The sequence below is a fragment of the Rhipicephalus microplus genome, chromosome X (genome assembly GCF_043290135.1).
Source record: "Rhipicephalus microplus isolate Deutch F79 chromosome X, USDA_Rmic, whole genome shotgun sequence".
NCBI lineage: Eukaryota > Metazoa > Arthropoda > Arachnida > Ixodida > Ixodidae > Rhipicephalus > Rhipicephalus microplus.
The window spans coordinates 255819587-255845817 of record NC_134710.1 but is presented as its reverse complement, the minus strand read 5'-3'; the positions used below and the strand labels follow the sequence as shown (position 1 = coordinate 255845817).

The 26231-nt window shown below is 38.9% G+C and overlaps 1 long non-coding RNA gene and 1 pseudogene across 1 annotated transcript; both read left to right on the top strand.

The window, feature by feature from the left end:
* Positions 1 to 366: 366 nt before the first annotated feature.
* Positions 367 to 12504, top strand: LOC142775227 (phosphatidylinositol polyphosphate 5-phosphatase type IV-like; annotated as a pseudogene).
* A 1247-nt stretch (positions 12505 to 13751) lies between these two features.
* On the top strand, positions 13752 to 25644 carry LOC142776069 (uncharacterized). Its single transcript, XR_012887277.1, has 3 exons — positions 13752 to 16268; positions 22459 to 22492; positions 23698 to 25644. It is a non-coding gene; the product is annotated as an uncharacterized LOC142776069 (long non-coding RNA).
* The last annotated feature ends 587 nt before the right edge of the window (positions 25645 to 26231 follow it).

Sequence of the window (26231 nt, the reverse complement as noted above, 5' to 3'; positions counted from 1 at the left end):
GCTCTTGTACAAACTATTTAAATCCCAAAACATGTTTAGTGTAGTGTCTTCTCTAACGTACTTATTATGTACACTGCATTATTTAGTCTAGAATGAATTATTTACTTTCATGTCGGCATAACAATAACATTCGGTGAAAATTTACCACGGAACTACTGCGGAAATAGTATACTAAAAGTTCTACATGAAGAATGGCGCATATATTTCCTTGAGTTTTGAAATGATTAGCATTTTGTTAGAGCTAGGGGACTCTCAAAAAGTGGCAGTTTTGGCACAAGGCCGAAGCAATGAATGCCATAGCAGCTCATTGTACTGTTACACGAAGTAAAGCTAGGATATTTAAGAACCATACAAGATGTAGTGAACATGGCCGAATGTGCGTTAAGCTGCAGCATCTCACACGCACAGCAGCACGTTCTTCCCGTGTCTGGGCATGTATACGAGCCCGCCTTAGTTCAGTGCGACTAGCACTCTACTGAAGCTGCATTTCATTGGAGCTGTTCCACAGGTGTTTTTACAACACACGATGGCATCAGAAAGGCCGGTCTACATACAGCATTTTCACGGGCATTTGTCCGGCATTTCCTTCCATGGCTTTAGTAGATACCGGGGACAGTAGCGAAAAGTGCAGTTCTGATGCTCTTCAAAGCGCCCACCTCAGATTGTCCCAGACATTGCATTGTTGGCGTCAACGCTGAAAGCAGCTGGAAGGAGGAGTAAGCTCGCTTCCTTGCTTGCTTGTTCCTCTATATGTGGCTTCCACCCACCACGAAGGATTGGTCATAAAACCGGTGATTGATATGAAAAATTTTTTTTTACTTTTCAAAGGCATGAGGTAAAAATTGATTGCCCTAGGAATAAACAAAAATTTCAGAATAATCAACGTCCGGCTGCATGTCCATTGACAATAAGCCAGTGGTAAATGATGTTTATGTATAGCTCGCCGTTAGTGAGATAGCATGAGTGGCACGGCCTTGTTTGTTAAAGCAGCGGACTGAGGAGCGAGGAGTCGCTGGCTCGAATCCCCGGTGTGATGCCTTGCCATTCCTTTTGTTCTGATTTATTTTTCTTTGTGCGTTTATATGTATGTATGGGACATAACGGCAGTGGCAACATTCAGCTGAGTGTGTTCGTATAATTGTTAACGCACTGACATAAAATATCCTAAGGCCATATCTCATTTTTGGCTCACTAAAATGTGGCAAGCATTGCTACCTTTAGTTGCTGGCATACCAAGGCTGCCTTCACAGACTAGGTGTCGTGTTCGTTGTTATAAAAATACATAATTTAGAAACAGTACTTTTTTTTTATGAGAGAAAATATAAAAAGGGTTTTTACTGTTTTTAGTACGCACTCGTATGGCCTTGCTACCACCACCATATGAATATTGCGTGCTACTTATCGTGCCAAGGCAATAAAAAACGAACGGCTTTTGTCGTCATGTCACATGACATCACTTACCATAGCAAAAATAGCTGATGTGTGTTGTCGTAGTCAGAAATCAAGGTAGTTTGTCCCATGAATGAAAATTACACGGCTTCAATTTTGGCGTTGCGACTCACGCAACGACATCAATGCATTCCAGAGCATCAAATGAATGTATTGCTCAAATTGTGTCACAGGGCCATTTTATAAGGACCCTGAAACACTTTTTTAGCATGATCAGAAAACACTACTGATTGGTATTCAAGGTTCCTGAACACGTGAGCCAAATTTTATAGTGCAGCATGCGGCCTTGAAATAATAAACATTTGTCAGTCGGCTAGACATAAGTTCCTCTTCTATCAACGAGTGATACCGTAAACCCAAAGTTCACAGTCATTGGCTGATTTAAGCATCGTGAGATGCACAGTTACCATGGCCACCGTAAGATGCCAGCACATGCCCGCTCTCACGCGATCACAGTGAAATTAAGCCCTGCTTTTCAAGAAAGAAAAGAAATTGCTTATGCGATGACGCACACTGAAGAATAGACACATATTTTTGCCCTCTTGTCATCTCCCCTAGTTTTATAGCTTATAGCGTGCTCGCTGTTATGAAAGAAGAGAGAAAGTAGATGCGACAAAACCCTGTAACACCGCTCATATTGGATGAATTTTAGACGTTTTGCAGCAGCCGATTAGTGAGGCAATAAGCTATTCTAATGTAACCTATCGATGATTATGGTAGTACATCTTTAAGAGATAACAATTGTTGTCAGCTTTAATGAGCACTGGTTGATTTTCTGGTATTAGTGGGGGAAGCAAAGCTGCTGGTAAATGTTTTGTAAGTTAAAATTATGGCTTTGTGTGTAATGAATTTCTGATTATAAGATTTTTCATCAGATTGCAGTATTTTTTCATACTTAGGTATAGGCGTGCAATGCATGTGTATGCCTATGTAATCTCACACTTGTGAATCTCCAATTTATTTACTACTGATTTTTCATAGTTGGGTAGCTGTTCGAGGGATAGGTGTGTGAAACTTGCTCAACTAATGTTTTCTACTTCTTAGCTTTTTCTTGGTCATTAAATTTTCATCTCTGCCCCACCGCGGTGGTCTAGTGGCTAAGGTACTCGGCTGCTGATCCGTGGGTCGCAGGATCGAATCCTGGCTGCGGCGGCTGCATTTCTGATGGAGGTGGAAATGTAGGCCTGTGTGCTCAGATTAGGGTGCACGTTAAGAAACACCTGGTGGTCGAAATTTCCGGAGCCCTCCACTTTGGCGTCTCTCATAATCATATGGTGGTTTTGGGACGTTAAACCACATATATCAATCAAATTTTCATGTCTAGTTTAATGACATTCATCCTACCATTAAAGTATTTAGGAATAAGCTTGGAAGTATAGGACCTGCCTTGTTGTCGTTAATAAAAGCACTGTAACTTTCACTAATTTTTTTATAGCATCAGTTCATAAGCACAACAGGGGAGAGATCGGGTGGTGGGTTCAATCATACATTGCAAAATTTATATTATATGTGCACATATAATGCATGCGCACACATGTGCGTATGTTTACATATAAGAGGGTCAAGTTACTCCCTCCCCTTTTTTCTCCTCCCTTACATGAAACTCTGCCAATGCTCCTGCATCACTTTCTTAAATTGAGAGCAGAAGCTAAAGTTTAAAGCATGCTAAATAATCATGCTATTGAAGCACAAACATAAAAACAGGGTTGAGACCAAGACATAAAACTCATATAGTGTCAATGTATAGCTTTGTTTGTAATTCAGTACCATCAGTATTGTCTAGTCTAGTCTAGCTAGCGGTCCAATGTTCTACAAGCTAAATAGCATTGCAAGTTTCACTAACTGTAGTGCTTTCCTTGAAATAAATATATTAACAAATTTTTCACAGTTATTTCAAATTGGGACATTGTGAAGGTTCTAAATTATGTTCGAGGTATTATGTGAAACATTTACATATACTGCACGATACCTAAAGCATCATGTACTGTATGATTTCAATCACTGAAAGTTTATTCTGCCACAATTGTGATTGCCATGGTCTATCACAGATATTAGGTCATCTGACTCATCTTCATAATAAAGAGGTGCTTTCAAAAAGAACTCTGTTGTTTCAGATGTTGACTGTGACCGCTCTGTATTACATATTCACATTTGGAAGAGGGAGAAGAAACTTTATTTTGAGGAAAACAGGAGAATGCATTTGAGCTCTCGGGGTAGATACTTTGTGACTTTTGTAGTCAGTGCCACAGTTTGCTGGTTGGCCAGCTTGACATTGCGTGTTACTGACAGAATACAATGAACCTGAGACATTGCAACATTGAAGCAGCTGTTGTATTTGAGCTGCTCTTTCTTTGCCCACTGCAATATGTCCGATTCAAAACATGTCTATGATGTTTGTGTGCTGCATGATGTGTGGCATGAGAACAAAGTATTGCTGGTTCTCTTATGCATCTAATGTGTTTTGTGTAGCATGACATTGTGCCTATGCGTCAATGTGTACTTTCGAAAAATTGCTAGAGCTTTAAGGCATACTCATATTAACTGTTCAAAAGGCTGCTGAAGTTGGTGAGAATTGTGGCTGAAGCACTTGTGGAACATACTAACTAGTATGTGTGTTCTTAACGTTGGCTGTAGCCTTCTCAAATTTTCTATGTGGTGCACAATATTAATCCACAACCAACTTGTGAAACCAATAATGTGCAACCATTAGTGTTCCAGTCAGCCTTGGTTGAGATCAAGTTATACAAAGTGACTTTTTGCTAGTGGAAGCTCTTAGGCTCCTATGGATCCCTCACTAATGTTCTATTGCGGCCCAGTTGCGAGAATGTTAAGGTTATTATACTCTTCCTCAGTTCACAAGGCAATAACTTCGGCCAGGCAAAGTGCATTTATGCTCTAAAAGAAGTTTCCGTTGTTTTTCGTATTGCATCATATGACATGAAGTTATTTAAATTATTGGTGTTACAGGGGCATCAACATATTTTTTTCAACTATTCATCCTTAAGTACCTCATAGTGATAGAATAGGTACTTTCAAGCCTTATAGTGCCTATAATATTAAGCTTACAGATTCTGTATGGGCAGTTTCAGTTTTGTTTTCATATGTCATACATTATATTGACATCCTTACACAGAAGATGGTAACACCAGAGCACCACATTGTGATGGTTTAATGCTCCGTATCACTTGTCCTTGTCTTTTATCTTGCTACACTGGCCTTTACAATAAATTTTTGGTATAAAGGGGTCACGATGTCTGTCTAATTATTTGTAGGATGTAAATTTAAGTATTTGTGAAATGAAGTTAATCATTCCATACTAACTGTCCCAACCGTGGCACTTGCCAAAAATCGATTTGTAGAAAAAATAATGGATAAACCTACTATAGACATTAGTTCTACAGTATTTTCCCAAAATATAATTGGTGGCAGAAATTTCTGTGCACGTGACCACCATTTCAAGTTCTCAGAATGGTAGAAATCTAGATACCAAAAAAAAAAAGCTTTCTCTGAATCGACTGTTTCACACATTTTTCAGCACTTGCTTTTATTGCATTGTTCAAGCATCATGCTTTTATTTTTAGACAGTTCCTTATAGTAGCTTTGTATTTTTTATTTCCTAGCACGTGAGTAATGGTTGGCATTCCTGTTCCTGAAGATAGGAAACCCCACTTCTTCTACTTAACGGCATGGCCTCCAGAAGTGACAGTTTGTGAAAAATGGGTTAAGTTCATTATTTTTGTTTAGTTTCTGCCTGAAAGGAAGGTTGTGTTTACCACTTTCAGTGCCCAGCTTTCAGTTGAGTTAAATATCTCCACAGCAAAAGATTTGTTTAGGATACCTTTAAGTATGACTCATTTGTATCTGCAACAAATGCAATTGTCCATTTAGTGTCACATATTGCTACTCAACCCATTTTCTCTGCTATATTCTTCGTGGATGCTGAAGCCAATTTTTGACTTAGACCTTTCAAACTATGCTCCACAGTATCTAAGAAAAATGCAATGAACTTAATCTAAGGGATGATAACTGTCTTCAGCAGGCTTGCCACTGCACACTAAGTGCGACTTGGCCCAACATTTGAGTTTGTTCACAACATGCATTTGCTTATGCCATGTTATCTCTCTCCATGCTACCCAGAATGAGCAGAACTTGATTAGTCTATCTAATCCTACATTGCACTTCTCACTGCTTGAAAAATTTGTAAGATCGAACCGTCAGATCCAGTCCTTTTGGCGAATAGCAATTAATGATGTAATAGCAGCATTTGTGGTGACATTTTACCAACACATGGAACCTGAAAGTGCTGCTTTTTGGGGGGCAAATGAGCCATATTTCACTGTGATTTCCTGTAGCATGTCAAATTAGTGGGAAGAAGTTCTTAGCACCTTTTCTCAGTGTCAAATGCTATAAAGCACAGAATATGCAGCAAAAAAATTTAAAATAGCTGTTTTTCATGTAGTTGATAGCTAGGCAGCCAACTGAGATATTGAGTCAGACTTTGTACTGCTTAGTATCATCCCTTGCAATGAAGGCAGGTGTCAGCAGTAAATGCAGCAAAAGCACAGAAGCAGGAACTTGGTAGAGTTGTCTCACTAGTATATAGTGAAGACAGTTGTCTTGTTATACATGTGGCATAATGTTTTTGCATACAGATAGTGATGTGGAACTATGGCATTAAATGCATTATTAGTCAGCGACATCTTTTTTTTTTTTAAGTCCTTGTCTGAATTGTCTGACTAGGTATGGCATAAACAACATTGCCCTTTTTTAGGCGTCCCCTACATACAATGGGAACATGTGATATTTGTTTTGCAGCATTCCTTTAAGTACCATGAGTAGACCTTTTTAGGAGGAACTGATTTTTCAGCCACATCGAGAATACCACTTATTTGCAAGCTGCATTAAGGCTAAAAATAGTCACTAGTGACTTGTCTTAATAATATGGGTCACAATCATTAATTCATAGCGTGCTAGAGAAACTATGATTTATACTGGCAAATAGCTGCATATCAGTGCCAAAAATACAAAGAAAAAATGTTCGTGTTTTCGATGTTTTAAAGTTGTCATATTGCATTCAACTTTGTTGAGGCTTTTATTTCTTCTTTTTCTAGCTCAGGAAAAAAAAGTTAAGGAGCGTATCCAAGATTATCAAAAGATCTGTCTTCAGAGTGACTTACCAAAACAATTAAGTGCAACTCAAGCTTCAGTACCAAAGCAAAGGTTGGTTTATCTCTTGTGAATCTGTACATGATGACCAAAGGTCAACTCTGGCAATCCCCTGCCCACTCCTCATCTTTATAAAGAACGACAGGCTTGAGAGATGTACAGATTTATCTTGGATAAATTTTATTGACTACCTTGAACACTTGCTTCGCTACCCACAACTATTGAACACATTGTGTGTGACATAGTATATGCATAAACAGTGAAGGCAGCTGGCAGCATCAAGAAGTAAGATGTTCATCAGCTGTGCTGTCAAAATGGCAGCAGGCAGCACAAGAAAATGAAAAAGGTGGATTAGCAACTACTGACCAGACCTGGCAAGCTGCGATAGCCAGTGAGGCCCTGGAAGTGGAGCTCCACTCAGAGTGACCAAACAGCCTTGTTTTAATAACTTTTTTTCTGTGCCATACTAAGCACTTAAAAATCAACAGCGTTGTAGCATCTGCTAGCATTTTACTTTCACTGTTTTTGTTTTCTGCACTGGCCATACAGGCATACTTGTATACCCGCCCAGCTTTTACATTAAAATAGATAGCTCAAAAGGATGCTTATTTTTGCTCTATTCTCACTTGCAGCTATAAGAAACAAGTACTGAGCCTGTGGCACTGCAGTGCATAAATGAAGGATAGGAACTGCCATGCTTTGTGCAGCAGCTGACTCATCAGTAGACACATGTTGGGTTATTTCGCAGTGTCGTCTATGAATTGCTGAGCCGTAAACTGTGCCATAACTATAAGAACTATGCACCTGGAACAAAGTTTTTCAGTTTTATGCTTCAAAAATTCACTGAAATAAGGATTAGTGTATGCTGCATAAAGCAAGTGATCATGCGGGCACTTTTATTAAGTTCATGCTGTAGTTTTTTTGTGTGAATTTACACTCCATGCAAGTTAATTGATATTTTTACGGTGCTGATAGGAGTGAGTGACAGCCAGCAAAGTGATCTCAATTATACAGTCGACATTTTGTTGGTGGAAAACCATCGACAGATCCAGCAATTCTCCCTTGTGGGCTACCGCTGTTTTTCTACTGTACCGCAGTTCGTAAACAGTAACACTAGGGAAAAATCTCCGCATGCCTGGCAAAATGTGTCGTGGACCGCCAGAATTTTATTCCCCTTGTATTTCCATTGCTATTAACAGCACTGTGCACACAAGCGACGCTGCACCAGACCGTTTTATTGCATTTAATGACAGTTAAGATTTCATTTGCAAGGATGGCGTGTGACAAAGTTACTCAAAGACTTGTGCAGCGGGAGCAACGCCTAGAAATCGAGCTGCACTACAGTGCAGAAAGCTTTGTGGAACTTCCAGACATTACTAAATACGACACGTGCAGTTCGGAGATAGTACGTTTTACTTGTGTCCATTGCAAGGGGTTGTCTAACAGGAGTCAGGGAAACGCCGTCAAGCAAAATGACAAGAAAGAATCCATACAAACATCGATGTAACAGCCTATGCTTTGTGGATTTCATTGGCCAGCCGATTGCCCTTTCAGAATGCACTGCCACATGTCTGTGCTTTCTATCACATTGAAAGCATGACTGATTCCATATAATTTGTCCTTTCTTTTCGTTTGAGGCCATAAAAGAAACCTGCACTGTTGACTTTCTGAAGGCCTACCCGTTTTATCAAATATGTGGTCTTCGCACCCCCACACTTGTGTAAAATGGGGGTGTAGCAGATAAAGAGATAACTATTTGTAGCACGCCAGTTAAAACTGAAGTGGTGGCACGTGGCGGTGTAGTGGTGCAGTAGACTGTTGTTCCACTTGTAGGTGCTGCACCTTTCCCGTAAGCTAAAATAGATAAAAATAAAGGAAGAAAGAAAAGAAAGTCAGCTATACTTATGCTTGACAAAGCAATATCCTTTACAACTCCTCGAAGATTCACTTCTCATATATTAGTAAAAGTCTTCTAAATGTTAACCGCAGTAGAATTTCAATAAAGGAAAATCTGCTAAATGGAACTGCTGCCTTTGATAAAATGGAACAACTGCCTTTGATATGATTGGTTTAGTACTTGTATTAGGCACCCCTATTCATCTTTCAGTAAATGGGACTCCTGATAAATGAAGTATATTTTTCTGGTTTCTTTTGTTTTGTTTTAAAGACCATCTACTGTGATTAATCTTCATTAATTTTTGACATAGTTTTAACACAAAAGCTTATGCCAGAATATAGAAAGCAGTACTGTACACTTGTTTTACTTTAATAAGTGTTTTGTTCAAGTTAGCTGAAACACATTTGAAGGCTTAGATACGATTCAGTGTCTTGGCTGCAGCAGTATTTGCATTTCTGAATACCGCCAGCATGCATGAAAAAAAAAAAAGCAGCTCATTACATCACAAACTTTAATAAATTGGGGTCCCTTGTAAAGGCTGTTCTACTCAGGAATTTTTCTGAAACATGACACTATACCTTGCAATAACCCACCCTGAACACTTCATGCTTGCCCTGTGGCTTTTGTTGTAAAAATCGTCTAATAAAATTCAACATGTGAGCACAAACATGCCAATTCTTTGTTGATGCTTACTTGCCCTTTGCAACAGCTTTTAGTTACCATTTTTGATACTACGGGTAATAAAGAAATCATGCAAATATGAATGCTCGGTAGGTAATTCTGGTTTTACAATTTTGGAGCTTCTTTTTCATAGTTGTAGATCGATATGTTTTCCTACAAAAGGAAACAACTGCATATTGCATATTCACAGACCAACGTTATCCTTACCTCTTGTCCTAATTACTGCTTTCGTGCCCATAATATGCTTCATAAACAAATATCAAGCCAGTTTTGACCAATAAATGTCAGCTGAGAATAACAGAGAGCAGAGCTAATTGGTGAATATTCATTCTAAAAGACAGCCCAGGCCATCTTGTGGTGTCATGACTTCTTTTGTGTGTCTATAATTGCACACCCTGTCTTTTAGAATGAACAACCCCAGCTATCTTTTGCTCTGTTTATTGTTTTCATGCTCTTACAGCACATTAAGGGCAGAAAATTAAAAAGAAAACTAGAAATTAATATTAGGTCTATTTTAAAACCGAGCTGTTATTATCCTTGGTGTGCTCACATTCTCCCATCTTTAATTTCTTAGTAAGTTACTATTTTTACAGTTAAAGCTGCTATGATTTCACAAAAAAAACCATCTCCGGCACCGTACTCGCCCGCCGACAGTGTCCGCAACCAATATCGCATGAAGTATGAAAAAAAAAAACGAAATGAGAAAAATATCTCGCGTAGAGGGGGCTCCAGTTCTTGTCTGTGGCAGCCCAGTGCTCTACCACAGAGCTACTCCTGTGCTCGAAATTCAACTGCAAACTTGCCTTATGCACACTTCTAGTCAGTTCAGGAATCATGTTAAAAGAGCATTTCAGAACAGTAACAAAGCAACCTAGCGTCACACAACGTGAATTTTTTAATGATTAGGTTTATTGAATGATTCCAGGGCACTACAAAAGGCTCAGTCATAATTGTTTGTCGTCATTAGGTGCAGCATCAGCAAATAATGCACATAATTCCGATAATGCACATTGCACATAATGCCTTACAGGTGCATAGCGGGCACCATGCTCCTGTGAAGAAAGACAAATACTAATGAAATAGTGCACGCTTCTCTACTTCACATATGTTATAGTGACTTACGGTGTTGTGGGTATCATGCAAGTGTACTTGTAGTAGTCTCTACAAGAGTGTTCAGAAAAGGCTCTAGAAGGGCCGCTCTTTCAGCTTTTGCTGTGACTGTGCTGCGCATTTTGCACAGGCCTGGTGTTTTTTTTTTTTCTTGAAAGGTTTGTGAATGTGCATTTGATTCATTGCAGATGTAACTGCAAGATTTGACCATGTATTTTAGTGTGGGGATCTGAATTTTCTACTCGTGAATAATCGTTCCACAGTCGTCGGTTTATTGGAGGATCATCATGAGAATAAACAACTTACTTATGAGAACCTCCTGAAGTTTGATCAACCAACAAGTGCTATGCTGGATGGTTTGTATATTTACATCTTCTGTATACCAACTTCAGTTTTTTTTTTTTTTTGAAATGTTTAAAGAACGCCCTTTAATTACGTTTGTGCATTTAAGATGAAACAGAGTGATGTGTAGATTGTGGGGAGAAATAGTGCTTGCAAAACATAAAACTGACAGTAACATGGTGTGAAAGCGGTCAAAACTTGAAACAACGTCCTGAGCTTTTTCTCTCGTGGAAGCTGCACATGTAGCAAGTCAAGGTCATGCACACAAATGCTGAACACACACTGCTTGTAGTATCTTTTTCTATGGCATGTGACATTGATTAATCATCTAATACACTCTCTCTAGATATGTGCCGTGAAGCAAAATCAGGTAAAGAAGGCGTAAGGGAGGTGGAGCTAGTCATGTGAACATGGTGTGGCCCCTACACCACGTACCACATGGGTGAAGGAACTCTGCTTGCGAAGAATGGCTGAGGCAAAGGGGGTAATTGCATTAGTGGTGAAGCTTGGCTCCCAGTAAGATAGTAACAAAGCAGTTAAATTGTTTTCATATTTTCTAATAACGAGCCTGTTTGAAAATCATTTCGTTGAAACGTTCCCTAGACATTGCTTTCCTGACTGTATAGTGAAAACTTGCAGTAGTGTTCTTTAACACTGAGGCTTGCCTCAGTGTTAAAAAAAGTTGCCTTCATAAGTCACAACATTAAAGTAGCTAATAAATGTTCTCCAATTTGAATAATTTGTTTTATTATAAAATTTACGATAGCAAAATTGAAGCAGAGTAGTAGAAGTAGGGTCATTCCTGCTCAGCAGAAAATTGAGGTTAGCTATGTTTCCAGATATGCTACAAAATGCACTGGTATTCCAGACAAGTCTCTTAAAAAGTTTCCTATAACAGCTTGGAATGACCTTTTATACTGAAATATTGGCAGGGCAAACTAACAGGACACAAAGGAGGAGACAAGACATTTGTTGTATGCACTTGTTTGTCTCCTACTTTACATCCTGTAGGTTTGTGCTCATAATATTTCAGTGTGAATATATACCAACTATACCGCCTCTCAACCCTTCTGTAATGATCCTAATTGAAATGCAGATGCATTCATTCGTTAGTGATCTTGCAAAGAGATATCTAGAAAGTGGTGGTAGCCTTTGGATTTTTGTTAAACTGACACTACTACACAACTGCTGAGCTTCAGTTTTGCAATTGTACCATGTGCCTAATATGAAATGTGACGTTAGATGAGGCTGTATTTGGTTTGCTATCTGCACAGTGATTCGCAGTGTTAAGAATATCTCGTAAAAGAGCACCACTTTTTCTTGGCGAGCTCTAAAAATCTGTTTGAATTAGAAGAGAACTGCCTTGTTTCCTGTATATGTTTTCCATTCACCAGTGTTTCTTACAGCATCTCTCTCTTCTCTGCTGATCAGGTCAGGCATTTTTTGGCTTTCAAGAAAGAAAGGTAAAATTTGGACCGACTTACAAATTCGAAGTTGGCTCGAGTAAATTTGATGGTGTGAAGCATAGAGTGCCATCGTACACGGTAACAGCCTATGTTTGCACTTTTCAATTCATGGCATTGGTATTGTCAGGCTCATTTTTCACTGGAAATCTATTTTCATTTAGGATCGAATAGTTTATAAAAGCAAGAGAAAAGGCCATATAGAGTGTATTCTCTATGACTCAATTCTATTAATGCAAACCTCTGATCATCGACTAGTGTATGGGCTGTATGAAGTAGAGATTCGACCTGGAAGAGACAAGTAAGAATCTGTTTTAATTAATATTACTATACAATTACACTGTCTTGGTTGACTACTAGTTACAGAGTTCTCTCTAAAAGAGTTTTGCAACTGGGTGTTGTATGTGGCTTCTTATCTGTCAAAGACGTGGATAGTAAGGGTTGTGCAACAGTCAATTTATCACTTTTACTAAATATAGATTAGTTCATGGGCCACATCTCATGAAAATATTTCATTATTATTTGAAATATCTATACTTCTCAATAACTGAATAGTATTTGTTCAGTTTGTGCACAATGTTTTCTCTATTCAGCTTTTTTATATGAGAACACCATTTAGACTGATGAACTATTATTGCAATATATCACTATTGTGCCAATTTTTGTATTTGCTATTGATCTACAAGGTCTTTTGAAAGTAGGAAACAAAAATCAACAGACTTCAGTGATTTTTGTGATCCTGAATTTAATGCAACTCATAACCTCGTCGGCAGTTATTAGAGGTTGTGTGGATTTGATTCCTGACTACAGTGACATTAGTTGAGTAGTGATAAATGCTAAAATACTTGTGTACCATGTTTTTAGTGCATCTGAAAGAACTACCAATGAAGAAAAATAATCCGGAACACTACACAATGGTGTTTCTTTTCGCCTACTGTACAGTTTGACATTAAAACCCACAATTAAACATTTTATAATATTTTCCAATACTTCAGATTTTAAATACAAAAAGAATAGTGCGGGCCATTTGATTCATGTTCGGTTCAAGAATCCAGAAGTTTAAGTTCCCGACATGTCTTTTTTGAATGTGTATAAGAGATAACACTCATCGGAGTCCTGAGAAAAGCAGAATGGCAGATGTAATAAATGTTCCATTATATAGTTGTGCTGAATAGAAGCAGTTGTTATGCCGGACCAACAGTTCATAAGCAGGTGCATTGGGCATGTAGCTTCCACTCCATTATTGTATTTAGATAATTAGGTTGTTTAGGAATTTAATGCAATTGATTATTTGATCAGTTTAATTACGTTTGCATTTCTTAAAAACTTTCGCGCTTAAATCTCTCTTTCAGTAAACACAACATTGTATGTACTATCAGTATGAACTACACCACGTGAGCGCATGGCTGAGCGTACTGCAAGGTTGTACAGTGGCGCCGATCGTCACATATTTTCAAGTTATTGGGAGAGAGTCTGGCTATACTTGCGGGTGTGCATCGCCCCCACTAACTTGCTGTCACCCTCTTTTTCGAAGCTGTTATAAACACAGCGCAAAACTAGCGCGAGCATGAAAAGAAGTTTGGGCGATGCGTACTCACAGGTATGGCCGAGCCCTCCCCTGATAACACAAAAAATGTCATGATTGGTGCAACTATACAACCTTACATTTGGATTGACCATATGCTCCTGTGGTGTAGCTCATACTGAGCACGATAGTACAACTGGACATGTGGTAGCATGTTTCATTAAGGTGGTAGGCCACCCCCCAAAAAAACTTTCTTCAACCGGAGGAGCCAGGAATAAAATAACTGCTTTTTCAGAACAATCCTGTCTCAGTTACTTTGCCTATTCATTTAGAGTGCAAAATATTGATTATTTATTTTTTTGTGAGGCCATATTTGTCAAATATTTAATGAAAAGTGGTAGATACATCAACCGTGATTAGTGACTAATGGGTGCCTGAATCTAGTAAAGCTTTGGCATTTCTGTAATCAATGGTTGTAGCTATGCAGTGAACTAGAATAAATAATATACAGTAAATATCAAGAAAATAATGTTAAAATCTCCAAACGATTCAGAAAAAGTGCCAATTTATACTGAACTTGTTTGCAAAATCAGCTGTGAATTCAAAACTAATTGATCAATTTCTTTTATCCTAGTTCACTGCACAGATATATAAGTGATGAAACATTGTACTAATTTTTCGTTCAAAGGGTGCACTGAGAAAAAAGTTATGAAAGTTGGCATTGCGTGATTTGCAGCAAATTCTTATTTTGAGAAAAACGTAAACAAAGATTTCAAAGCAGGCTCAAGGTGTCAGAAACTTTGCACAGAGTCCTAAAATGCTCCTGATTCTTAGGTGGGTCCTTCTTGAATAGCATCATGGTCTCTTTTTCTTCGTGTGACTGCTCTTCTTTTCTTTCTGGCCTGTTTCGTCCCATCCGCTGACTTGCGTTTGGCATTCTGCATGTGCTTGTGATCTCTGGCAAGGCAAGCTTTCGCTGGTAGTACTCTGGTTGTATGCCAGCTTGGCTCAGGATGTCTAGGGTGCTTACACTGCCATTATTGAAGTGTGCCACAGCCCCATGCAAGGCAAACATTACTGTAGGCAAGCTTACGTAGACCTTTTTGGGAGCCCGCTGCCTTATCTGACCATTAAAACTCATTTGCATTTTGTGTCTTTCCATGCAAAGATTTCATCAGAAGTTTGTCTCAACACAAATCACTGTACACAATTTCAACTTTGTTGAGCACGTCGTTCGAAAGTTGTCCTTTGTGCAGGTACTCTCCTTGGCCGAGTGCTTCGACCCTTCTGTACCCACACCAGCTGTTCGATCCAAGTGAACACAGACCATGTCTTCAATGCTTGTCGGTAGAGTTGCAATGAAAAAGACTGGCAATGGTAGCCTGCTTCATTGCAGAAAGGTTGCCCACATTAGCCATTATAACAATGCCGTAGTGGTTTTGCAGGCGGTTAATAAGGCCATCAGTGACTTTTCCCTTACTTCCGAGACCACGCACTGCTTCCTTTAGTTCTCCGAGGCGGCAGCGAACACGCTTCTGGACATGCCCAATGCATTCCAGTTTTTGGACACTCTCCTTTCTATACATGTCTTTCACAGCGGCATAGCTTTTGGAATCACCATCGCCGTAGAATTTCAGGTACTTCAAGCCTCTATTTGGCTGCGCCTTCTCAAATATTCTGTACAGACCAACCATCTCCTTACTGCTAGTACTTCTTTCATGATTTGCTTGCCAGGAAGTGTGGCTTGCCTTTCATTCCTGATAAGAAGCACTTCGTGGCATCAACTTCCTTTTAGTTTGTGGCCTTAGCTTCCTTTTAGTTTTACAAGACTTACACGACCTAAAAAGGACCTCAACGTCTATGACTTTTCTCCTGTCAGCAGAAATCACAGACTCATATGCGTTCAAAGATGAATGGCCACGCTTCTGCCATGTGCTGTCACCTGAAACACCACACTCCGCACTGCCCACAACATGACTAAGTTCCACAGCAGCATCGTTGAAAGGTTTCGACGCCACTTCTCCTGTAGTTGCAGAAAGCCGAGACGATAATTTGTTATAGGCGGAGTGACGTGGAGAAGGCATGTTCATGACTTTTGCAAATAATTCTGCACCTGTGTGCCCTTTTCCTAACTGGCGCCTCGCCTAAACGAGACGAACACTATTCTCATTACACATCCCGCCTTTCTAGATGTATCAAATGGTCGCTCGAACCCACAGTCAGTACACACGACCGCACAGGTTGAGCATATTCCTTGGTGAGAGCGTTCTTCAACTTCAGCGTTGGGTTCATGCATCCAGGGTGTGTCACTAGTAAGAAAAACACCGAAGAAAGAATGTCAATGTCCACAAGCCTGTTCTTTTGGAGCGAAGAATTTCGCGGCGAAGCCCCGTACGTTTTCGTAATACCCGCAATCTTTCTCGCGATCACCGAAACAACCGCGCCCGTGTCAGGAGGCAGCATCGGCGGGGTGTAGCGATTTCCACCAAACTTGCGCTTGCTTGTCTTCTTAGTTCTGCACTTAGTAATGCTGGTCTGAATATATATTTCGGATGCAGGTGGCCTAAGGACTCACACGTTGCAGCGTTGACACATGGAAGAAATGTAGAAAGATGCCTGATGTATGCCGACCAAGGTAAACGACAAACATTCCACGAGCTATTTGCATACTCTTTATGGCTGTTTGTAAAGATTTGAACACAATTAGAAGCACAAAATTATATAAATTGACATCCTCTTATGTAACAGTCAACATAAAGTTCATGAAGTATTTTGAATATTATTAATATAAAGTAGATTTTCAGTAAAGGGAACCTGAAGAATCCAGGAGAGTATGTTTCATTTAACAGGAGTTCCATTTACTGAGAGGTGAACATAAGTGCAGAATACAAGCCGAAATGCAATCATTGCAGAGGCAATGAGTCCATTTAAGCAGTACGTACGGTTTAAGCAGTACGGTTCCATTTAATAGATTTCCGTTTACAGAGAGTCTACTGTAGACGAAAAACACTTTTCTCACCAACACATTGTGATTTCGGTTTCGGTATATGAGCATGGTGTATAGAAATCTAATTGTAACTCGCAAACTAATGATGATACGAAGATAATTTTCGTTGCTACACATTTTTGTATGTCCGGTCGTGCAGAAAAACTAAAGCAAACAATCAATTTTGCAAAAAAAATTCACTTTGACGTAAGCCTACCACCTTAATGTAATTTAATGTTTCCAAATTATTTCAAGTAATCATCAATCATTTACAAGTTCCTTAGCTACTACTTGGTTCAACAGACCTGCTTGTTTGCCCACTTGGTTCTTGCTGAGGTACATATTTTGCCACAAGATTAAGACACACATGAAAAGAAGACCCAGAAGGGGCCATTGTGTGTGTGCCTTAATCTTGAGGATAATATGCCATTTAGTAGTTATGTGAGCATATAATGTAATTTATATTATACATACTTACGTTAATGCATATAAGCTTGATTTCTCATAACAAATAGGCTCTGCTCAAGCATTGTACTTGCTTGCAAAACATGCAAATGTTCTCTGTCGGGCTTATTGTTCAGAGGTTGTTATAATTGAAGATTTATAATTCGATTTAAAAATTTCAGTATTTGTATATCTCGAACTTGCGCTTGAGGTCTGGGTTGTCTTTGTGCCAGGGGGGCTACAGGGTGGGCCAGCAAAAACTTGAGGGGGCTGTTGCCTCCCCTGGTGCCAGCTACCTTGCATAATTCGTGCCCGCTTAAGATAGCATCCTGGTTCAAAGAAATATAAAAAACTTACTTGCTCACATTGCACCCTCTGTCCTGCCTTCAGGGCACAGATCAGCTAAGATTGGCATAGACGTGATGCATGCATACTTTAGTGTGCATGTGAAAAAGTTCGAGCAGAAATTTTATACTAGGGAATTGTTGTTAATGTAAAACCTCGTTATAGCGTACCTGTTTTAAAAGTATGATCATATTGTAGTTTTGGTGGATGCCTGACTCAACCTCCACAGAGCCTGATATTTAATGAATGTCGTAACTACTTTTTGTCATTTTCACTGCACCCTTAAACTTGCTGTGTAGCTGAAGCCACAATACGCCAAAAAATATCTCCTGCTCTTTGGTTGCTGTAGGGACAAATCGACTGATAATTCGGACTCCAGAGCAGTTACTGCAACGTGATATATAGTATTACGGATAAACATCTATCAGAAATACACCACGACGTAATGGCGGCCACCAACAACCTATAAGGATAAGCGTCAGAGATGCCTTGAGGTGTGATGGTGGCCAGGAACGGCTTACGACCAGCACAACTTATTGCCGACAACTCAATTATGAGCGTCTCTCAAGTAGCTGCTCAATAGTCTGCGCAGCATGGAGCAGTTGTAAAGCATACTGCACACTGTTCATAGACAGCAAATTAAACACAACCTGCCACCATTCACTGCTTCCTCTTTAGGCGAGACTTCTAAGTGTGTTGCGGAGACACATCTCTGGTGAAAACAATAGCAGCATGCCATCACTTTGCTGGCTCAACAAGGTACTTGCTGCACCCTTTTGTGGTGAGATGTAGCACAGATACAAATGAACTTGACTCTCCAAATATGTGCAGTACAGCAAGCACTTTGTAATAACTCCATGACACTGGACGTTTAAATGTCATTCGAATGGTATGACATTTCCATTTAATGACGTTACGTGGCTGCTAGACAGAGATGTACAAAGTCATTAGAACCAAATTACTTAGGCACTCGAATAAGTTCAAAAAACACATTTGCCTTCGCCACTGAACCGATTGTATGCTCTCTATCCCAAGGACTACTCAAAAGACGGCATTCGGCATGCTAAATTTGACCTGCATTCACAGAAACACGCTAATAATGTTGCTTTTCTAAGGCATCTCTCAATTTTACGACCTCAGGTGTACAGAGGGCTATTGCAAAATGTTCTTACTCTTCATCTGAGTGCATCTGGCTGCCGTTCATGGCGGCCACAATGTAAACAAGCAGACGCCTCTGTGCATATGTGGGCATGTATCTCCAGCGATGGCATCAAGGGGGCTTTTTTTCTTTCTTTTTTTTCATCTCACGATCCAGTCTCTTCTCCCTGGCTTATGGACATTTTTCGCACCGCGAATAACAAAGCAACTAAATGCATTACTTGCTGCAGCTTGGCGTCATCATTCAGTGGCTCTGCCATGTCAGACGTGTTGTTTGTGTTATCGGCTGTGCAACTGGCTAGGCACATCAACTTTGTTTATAGTGGCTATAGGTTTTGCGATATAAAATTTTTAGGCAACTTTATTTAGCAAGGTGACTTCTCACCTGTTTTTTTAAATAAATAACTTCACTTTTTAATCACTGTACAGTTACCTCCCACTTTTCCGGCCATTTTTTTCTGAATTTTCAACATTGAAATTATGATTGAGCGACATATTTTTTTCTATGTAGCACCACCATGTATTGAATGGTATTCGTTGCACCGAATAACATTGGCACCTAATGACATGACACCTCCAATGTGACAGGGGTATAAGTAATTGTGTGAGCTAGCAGGTGATGTGCTACACATGAATACTTGTATAGTAGTTTGAAGGAGCAGTCAGTCCCATGTGGCAGTAAGTATCTCCTTTTAGTGAAGTGTTGCCAGTTTTCATGCATTGACAAGAAAGTCTTGTAGTAGTTTCGCAGTTAGTGTGCTTGTTGTATGCCACATTCCCAGGAGATTCTTATTAACAAGGTTTCACTGTATTGTGTAGCATTCTAGGAGGGGGGGTTATCATTATGTCATTTTATTGGTGCTTGTCTTCACTTCTTGCCACACTTGGTTTTGTGCTTTCGGCATTTCTCTCTATTCAAATGAAGGTAAAGTATCATTTTGCACACCATAGCTTTTGTATAAGTTAGTTTAGATATGTTTACGTAATTACTTAGGAATTCCTGTGCCCCTTTTTCTAAGCACTAAAATAAAATAAAAATCCACAAACTACTTGCTGTGGTAGCTTAGCATGGAAGATGTCACGGGGATAAGCTTGAAAGTGCGTGATCGATACCCAGTTGTGGTGGCCACGTTTTGAATTGGGTAGAATGCAAAAAAACACCTGTGTGCTTAAATGTAGGTGCATGTTAAAGAGCCCCAAGTGGTTGTAACTAATCCAAAGTCCCCCGCTATAGCATGGCTCACAATCAAGGTGCAGTTCTGGCACATGAAAACTCAATAATAATATAAGTGCATAAATTATTCTAGAAAACATGGTGCTATGTGTTTTTACCTTTTTTCACATCTTTTATTTATTTATGTAAAATAACAGGCTCTATTATAGAGCATAGAGTAAGGAATGCTAGTGGGTGATACTTCTACCACAATACAAAGCAACTACAAAAAGCAACTTGAGAGCAACTAATAACAAATAACATTACAGGGCAAGTAATAACATTGGAACTAATAACAGTGGTTGCACAACTGACAAGGAGGGGCTTCAAGTAAGAACAAGAATTTCCCATCTGCAAAAAAGCACAAAGAACAAAAACAGAATTCAAGGAGATTATACAATTGATTGAGATAGATGTATCAGTAATTGCTTGCAAAAATTTTCATGATTAGTTAAATTGACAATGATGTCGGGTAGGTCATTCCAGAGTGCTATGGCACGAGGCAAAGCGGATGAATTGAATGATTTTGTTTTTCCAAAGATGCGTGTGATGCTTCCCTGATTGTGAAGTTGTTTAAAGTTGTTTAGACATGTGCAATGGTGCCGTTAGTGGGAAGGGTGGTGGCCTGGACGCGTGAATGTATTTATGAAGCAAAGACAAAAGGGCAACTGTGGCCGTATATCTAGATGCTGTAGTGAAAGGTCTAGTTTTATTTGTGTGATGCTCGAGGGGCGATTGTAAATACGTGAAATGAACCGTGTCGCCCTGTTTTGCACAACTTCTAACTGGTTAATGACATAGGCTTGGAAGAGGGACCATATGGGTGATAAAAATTCCAGCTGTGGGCGAACAAAGGTTAAGTAAGCTTGCTTGCGGACATTATTTGGCACGTTTCGTAGGTTTCAGTGTAAGTATCCCAGTGTTCTTGATGCGTTTGCAGACATGTAGGTTATATGTGCCGCCCAAGGACGATTAGAAGCGAAATGGATGCCGAGGTATTTTTACGAAGACGACCGTGACACGTTGGAATTATTTTTGGGGTAATCAAATTCAACAGTCAACTTTTTCGACTAAAGGATATTACATTACATTTTGATAAATTTAAATTTATTTGCCATGCACCACACCAGTTGTTTATCAGATTAAGGTCTTTTTGTAGAGCAAAGTGGTAATCAGTACTAGTTATAGAACAATATAGAATGCAATCGTCAGCAAAAAGCTCTATTGACGAAGAAATATTAGTTGGAAGATTAGAAAAAGTAGTGGCCCTAAGACGCTACTCTGAGGCACTCCGGAGGTGACATTGAAAATTGGAAAGGAAGAGTTATTAACCAGAGTGAACTGCTTTCGAAAAGAAAAAAGTTATGGATCCACGATAAGATTAGCAAATCTAAACGAAGTTCTGTTATCTTGAAATTAGACGGGAATGTGGTACGTGGTCAAATGCTTTAGAAAAATCTAGGAAAATGCAGTCAGTTTGTAAATTATTACCCATATTGAAGTGAAGATCAGTGGTAAATTCCAGTAGTTGAGTGTCGCAAGAAAAACCTCACCTAAATCCATGCTGGTTCTCAAAAAAGAAGTCATTGGTTTCTAAATAACAATAAATGTGTGAAGAAATGATATGCTCAAGCATCTTGCACCAAATGCATGTTAGTGATATGGGGCGATAATTTTCTGGTGACTATCTATTGCCACTTTTAAATAAGGGAACTACTTTACCTATTTTCCAATCAGCTGGCAGTTGTCCTGTTGATAAAGATTGCGTGAAGATGTGGTTTAGGATTTTTCTTGAGCATAATGACGTGTTTTTGAGCACCTTAGAAATAATGTTATCATTGCCTGGAGAAGTTGATAATTTAAGTTTTCCAATAAGATTCGCAATCCCTTCAGTGCTGACGGCAATAGGTTTCATGAATGTATAATCAGACTCGGGAACTTCGGGCACTCTGAAATGATCTTTACACATGAACACAGATGAAAAAAAATGAGTTCAACACTGAAGCGCTATCTACATCTGATAGAGGTCTATGGTTAGCATCTTGTATACTGACAGATGTGGTAGCATTGTGAGGGGAAATTACTGGCCAGAATTTTTTTGGATTAGTATTTAACATGGAAGGCAAATTGTGTGTAAAATGTTTAGATTTTGCTTTTAGAGTGCTGTATCTGCCATTGTGTATGCCAAGGTAATGCATTGGAATCAGAATAATAATGAAAATAATGAAAAGAGTAATCTTATGTTGGGATTCATGTTTAAAACAATTTTTGTTAGAGCTGCATTAAGTAGTACCACATTGAAACGCAAAAAATGTGATGGCTTCAGCATTCGTCAATGCAACTGGTTCTCTTTCGACAATCGTTTACAGTAACAAATGTTCTTAGGTAAAGCTTGAACTTGTTAAAATCTATAGTGTGTATTTCAGTACACCATAGGTAAATTATATCCAAAAGTCGTTTTTATGATGCAAGGGTAATCAGCTTTGCCAAGTTTGGCAACTACAAGATGCAATGCTTGCTTGCACAGCTTTGAAATATAATTGTGGATGTGAAAAACTGTGAAATTAAGCTCTACATCATTATTTTTCACTTCACTGCTTTAATGGCTGATGTACATGAAGGCTACAGGTTCTTGAAGGGTGCTCTATAATTTTTTTCATCTGTTTTGACTGTCGGCAGGCTTGTTCAACAAAGACATCTAGGTATTTAGAAGGTATGGGCTTAATCCTATTTTTTGTCCAGTGTTTTATGAACTGGCATGCCATCATATGAGAGCATTAGTAATTGTAATGTAGAAATGTTTCCTGAAGTCAAGGATATCTCATTGTGGAGCCTATGTATTGTTTCCTTGTTTGCAGTTTAATGCTTCATTACATACTTGCATATCAGTTAGTTTGCTTTCTACTTAACCAAAACTTATACAATCAACTTGTGTAATAGACAGAAGTTGATACCATATATTGACACTGCTGATATTGCAGGAGATATTGAAAAAAACATTAAGTTTGTCAAGTCCAAATTAAAGGAAGGCAGGCGACTAGATAGGTTTTCAACAGGTTTATCTTGTAAAGCTGTTAGCATTTTGATTTGTGTGTCGTCTTGTGCTCCCACATGAAATATGCAGTAAAGGTATCCTTGAGTCATCTATGAGCACCAGATCTGTTACCTGTTGTCATTCATTGTATAAATTCAAGTTTTATGGGCTTACTGAGAATGAAACCAAGGAAATTGCATTTAAATGCAATTAATTGCATCAGAATAATGGTTAGCCATGGACCTGATGGTAAATGTAATGCTTTACTTGGTGTTGTCTTTTATTTATCTGGATATTGTATTGACACAGGGAGCAAAAACAAAAAAGAGCCATAGTATAGGGGTATATGACTGGAACGTCAAATGACATTTGCACTGCCGTTTGATGTCTCTCCCAGTCAGATCAGATTTGTATACTTGCATTAATCATTGAAATGTGCCATATTTCAAAAATTATTATCTGTCTTCATACATGCTCAATGATAAAATGGAGTTGTACTCGTGTAGTGTCTCTCAGCAAACAGCATCACGGGTACGCTAAGTAACCAGTTTGAGCCTTGATTTTTTTAGATTTGTAGGTTTTAAGGGGAGATGCGGGTCGAAAAACGCGAGTTTTTTTTTCAAAATATACCGATTTTTTATTTTCGCCTATTTCGATGAGAGCTAGAAGTACCTCTACTGTTATGAAAAAAATAATACAGGTCGACACTTAACTGGAAATGCTTTAAAATTGCATCTAAAGAGCACAAGGTGCCTGTTAAAAGGTCGAAAGTGCGCAGTCTTCGAGCACCTTGCCACCGATAATGCGCCGCCGCTCGCCATTGTTGATTGCATGAGTCGAAGATTCGAGCCTTACTCTTCAAATAACAACAGTTTCACTTGCAGATGCAGTGCAAGAAATAATAAAAAGAAGCACTCTTCTGCGCGGTTTTCAAGCGCTGCGACTGGATTTTCACATGGTACGAGTCAAGGACTGCCATTGGCCGCTGCATGCCTGTATGTGCTGTGAAACCTATTTGCGTGGTCCATGACTTGTCGAGCAGCGCAGCTGAACAATGCATTTTTCATATAATTATCTCCATTATGAATGAAAAAAAGGCATTGCTCGCTAGCGAAAGCCGTTGTGCGGCGCGCTCTTAGGAATAGGCTAGGAGCAGCTGGTCCGATTTGCGGCAGTTGTTGGCTTACAAGAGGCCATGCATCAAAAGTCATTGACACTCGTTAGTCGGAAAGTTCGTGATGCGGCAATGGATGACGTCAGCGCAAATCTTGAGAGGTCAAAAAAGCTCGCAGTGAGAGAACTTAGCAGGGAACGACAATGCCATTATGTACGATGGTATGTGGCACAAACATGGCTGCAAAATGGCATGACACTGGACTTAGTTTGGATTTCGCAATTCTGTCGAACTTCTTCCTAGCTTGCAGTTGGCACAAGGCTCTGCCAGATGGAGTGGAAGTTTGAAAAGCTTTTCATGGCCCTATCTATGAGGGAAATGTCTGTGACTAGTCGACTCGAAAAAGCCGATAGGGACAAACTCATGGTGCTGGCATATTTTAGTCGCAGTGGCCACTACAAGAAGGATTGTTCTTTTTGATGTGCAAAGTTTATTTGATTTAATGATAGCTTTTATAAATAAAAACTCAATTTTAACTTTAAAACTCGTTTTTCTCAAAACACAAATTTTGCCATTTTTTCTAATGTGCCTCTCCTTTTTCTGGCACATCTATTGCTCGGATCTGCATGAAATCTTGCCCAAATTTTTTCCAAAGTATGACAAATGCAATTATGTAGTTTAAATTTCAATATTTTTTATTGTATAATAAAAAATTGTATGTATACCTGTACTAGGGTAGGTAAAATATGAACTTTTTACATCGATTATTTTTCACGGGTATTACATATTTTGTATGTGCTTCCTAATTAGTTATTTGCACTCTACACTTTATTTGAAGCATTATGAACTATGAATGGGAAAAAAATTACAGAAGTTTAGGGACGAAAAGAGGGGGGGGGGCAAAAGGGTTAGGGTTTTCACTTTGTCATGTTGCAGAGCTAAAAGTGTGTAACTTGCAAAAAAACTAAGTATATATTTGTAGCCAGCACAAAAAGTTCTATAATGAGCTCAAGTTTCATTGTTCTAGTGTGAATATTAAAAGAAGTGTCTTCGAGTAGCATCTCCCCTTAAAATTTATTTGCCATAGAAAATCGACAAAGAGAAATATATAAATACTTATTGTTAGATAAATATAACTCTGCAGACTACTTTGAAGTGTGGTTTGTGTGGTTGCATGTTATTGAACGAAGTGCTCATAAAAGTCTGTATTCATTTGCATGCAGCTGCACGCAGGCGAGCTGCTGCTCTTGAAATTCCACACAGCCAAAGCTAGTCAAGTGTGTGGTGTAATGTGAAAGTTTTTGACGTTAAATGCTACCCATGTTTTTTTTTTGTTATTGCATGTGGCCTACACGAATGTTGTGTTGCTTTGTTAAATTTTGTGTAGATGTTCGGCTGTCAACTCACACTTAAAATTAGCAGTGTGAAAATTCTTTGTGGTGTACTGGTGGACCTTTGAAGCTAAATATAGTACTCCATGTCATTTTGTAGTGTCCCATACTGCACGTCATTTTTTTGGCATAGTCCTCACTAGTGCCTACATCGTTGTCTTAATTTGCCGTAAGTCCTCTTTTTTTCCCCTCTAACTGTAAAAACACAGCATGATTTTGTGGTGTAAGCTTTCGCTGTTGCAGTCTTCAAGTGCTTATCCTGTGATGTGCACATAAAAGAAATGTAAATGTGAAAACTTAATAAAAGGTGGACTACATTAACTCTATATATGTAGTGTGGGGTCGTACCTTTACTTGTTGACAAAAAAAAATATTAGAAACGATAGTCTGATTCAGTATTAAGGGGAGATATGAAGTGATATACACGTTTTTTTCTTTTCCCAAAATTACATATTTTATTGTTTTTATTTGCTTTCACAAGGTTAGTTTCTCTATATTCGTGACAGAAAAACTCAAGATTGTAATTAAACTTGAAGCAACTTAATATTTCTTTTAAAGAGCACAAGGCGGCTACTAAAAAACTAAAAAGAGCTTATTGTTTAGAGTCTCCTGGAAATTGTCATCTGACTGCTTGCCATGGCATTTCGCATGAGTAATTCACAAAATCCAAACGCTCAAAATACCCTTGATTGCCGAACTTTCATGATAGAAGATATCATCTCAAACAAACATATCTGTTCCGCATAGATGAGCTTTCGCTTATACCTTTAAGATGCGTTTTCTTAAGATTCATTTTCGGGCAACTTCTTGAGTTTGGACACATGTTTTTGGTACTTCTGATAGCTCAATAAGCTTGAAATTTTTCCCTCATATTCCTCAGTATGTTGAGGGTGCAAGTATTTTCTTTAAAATT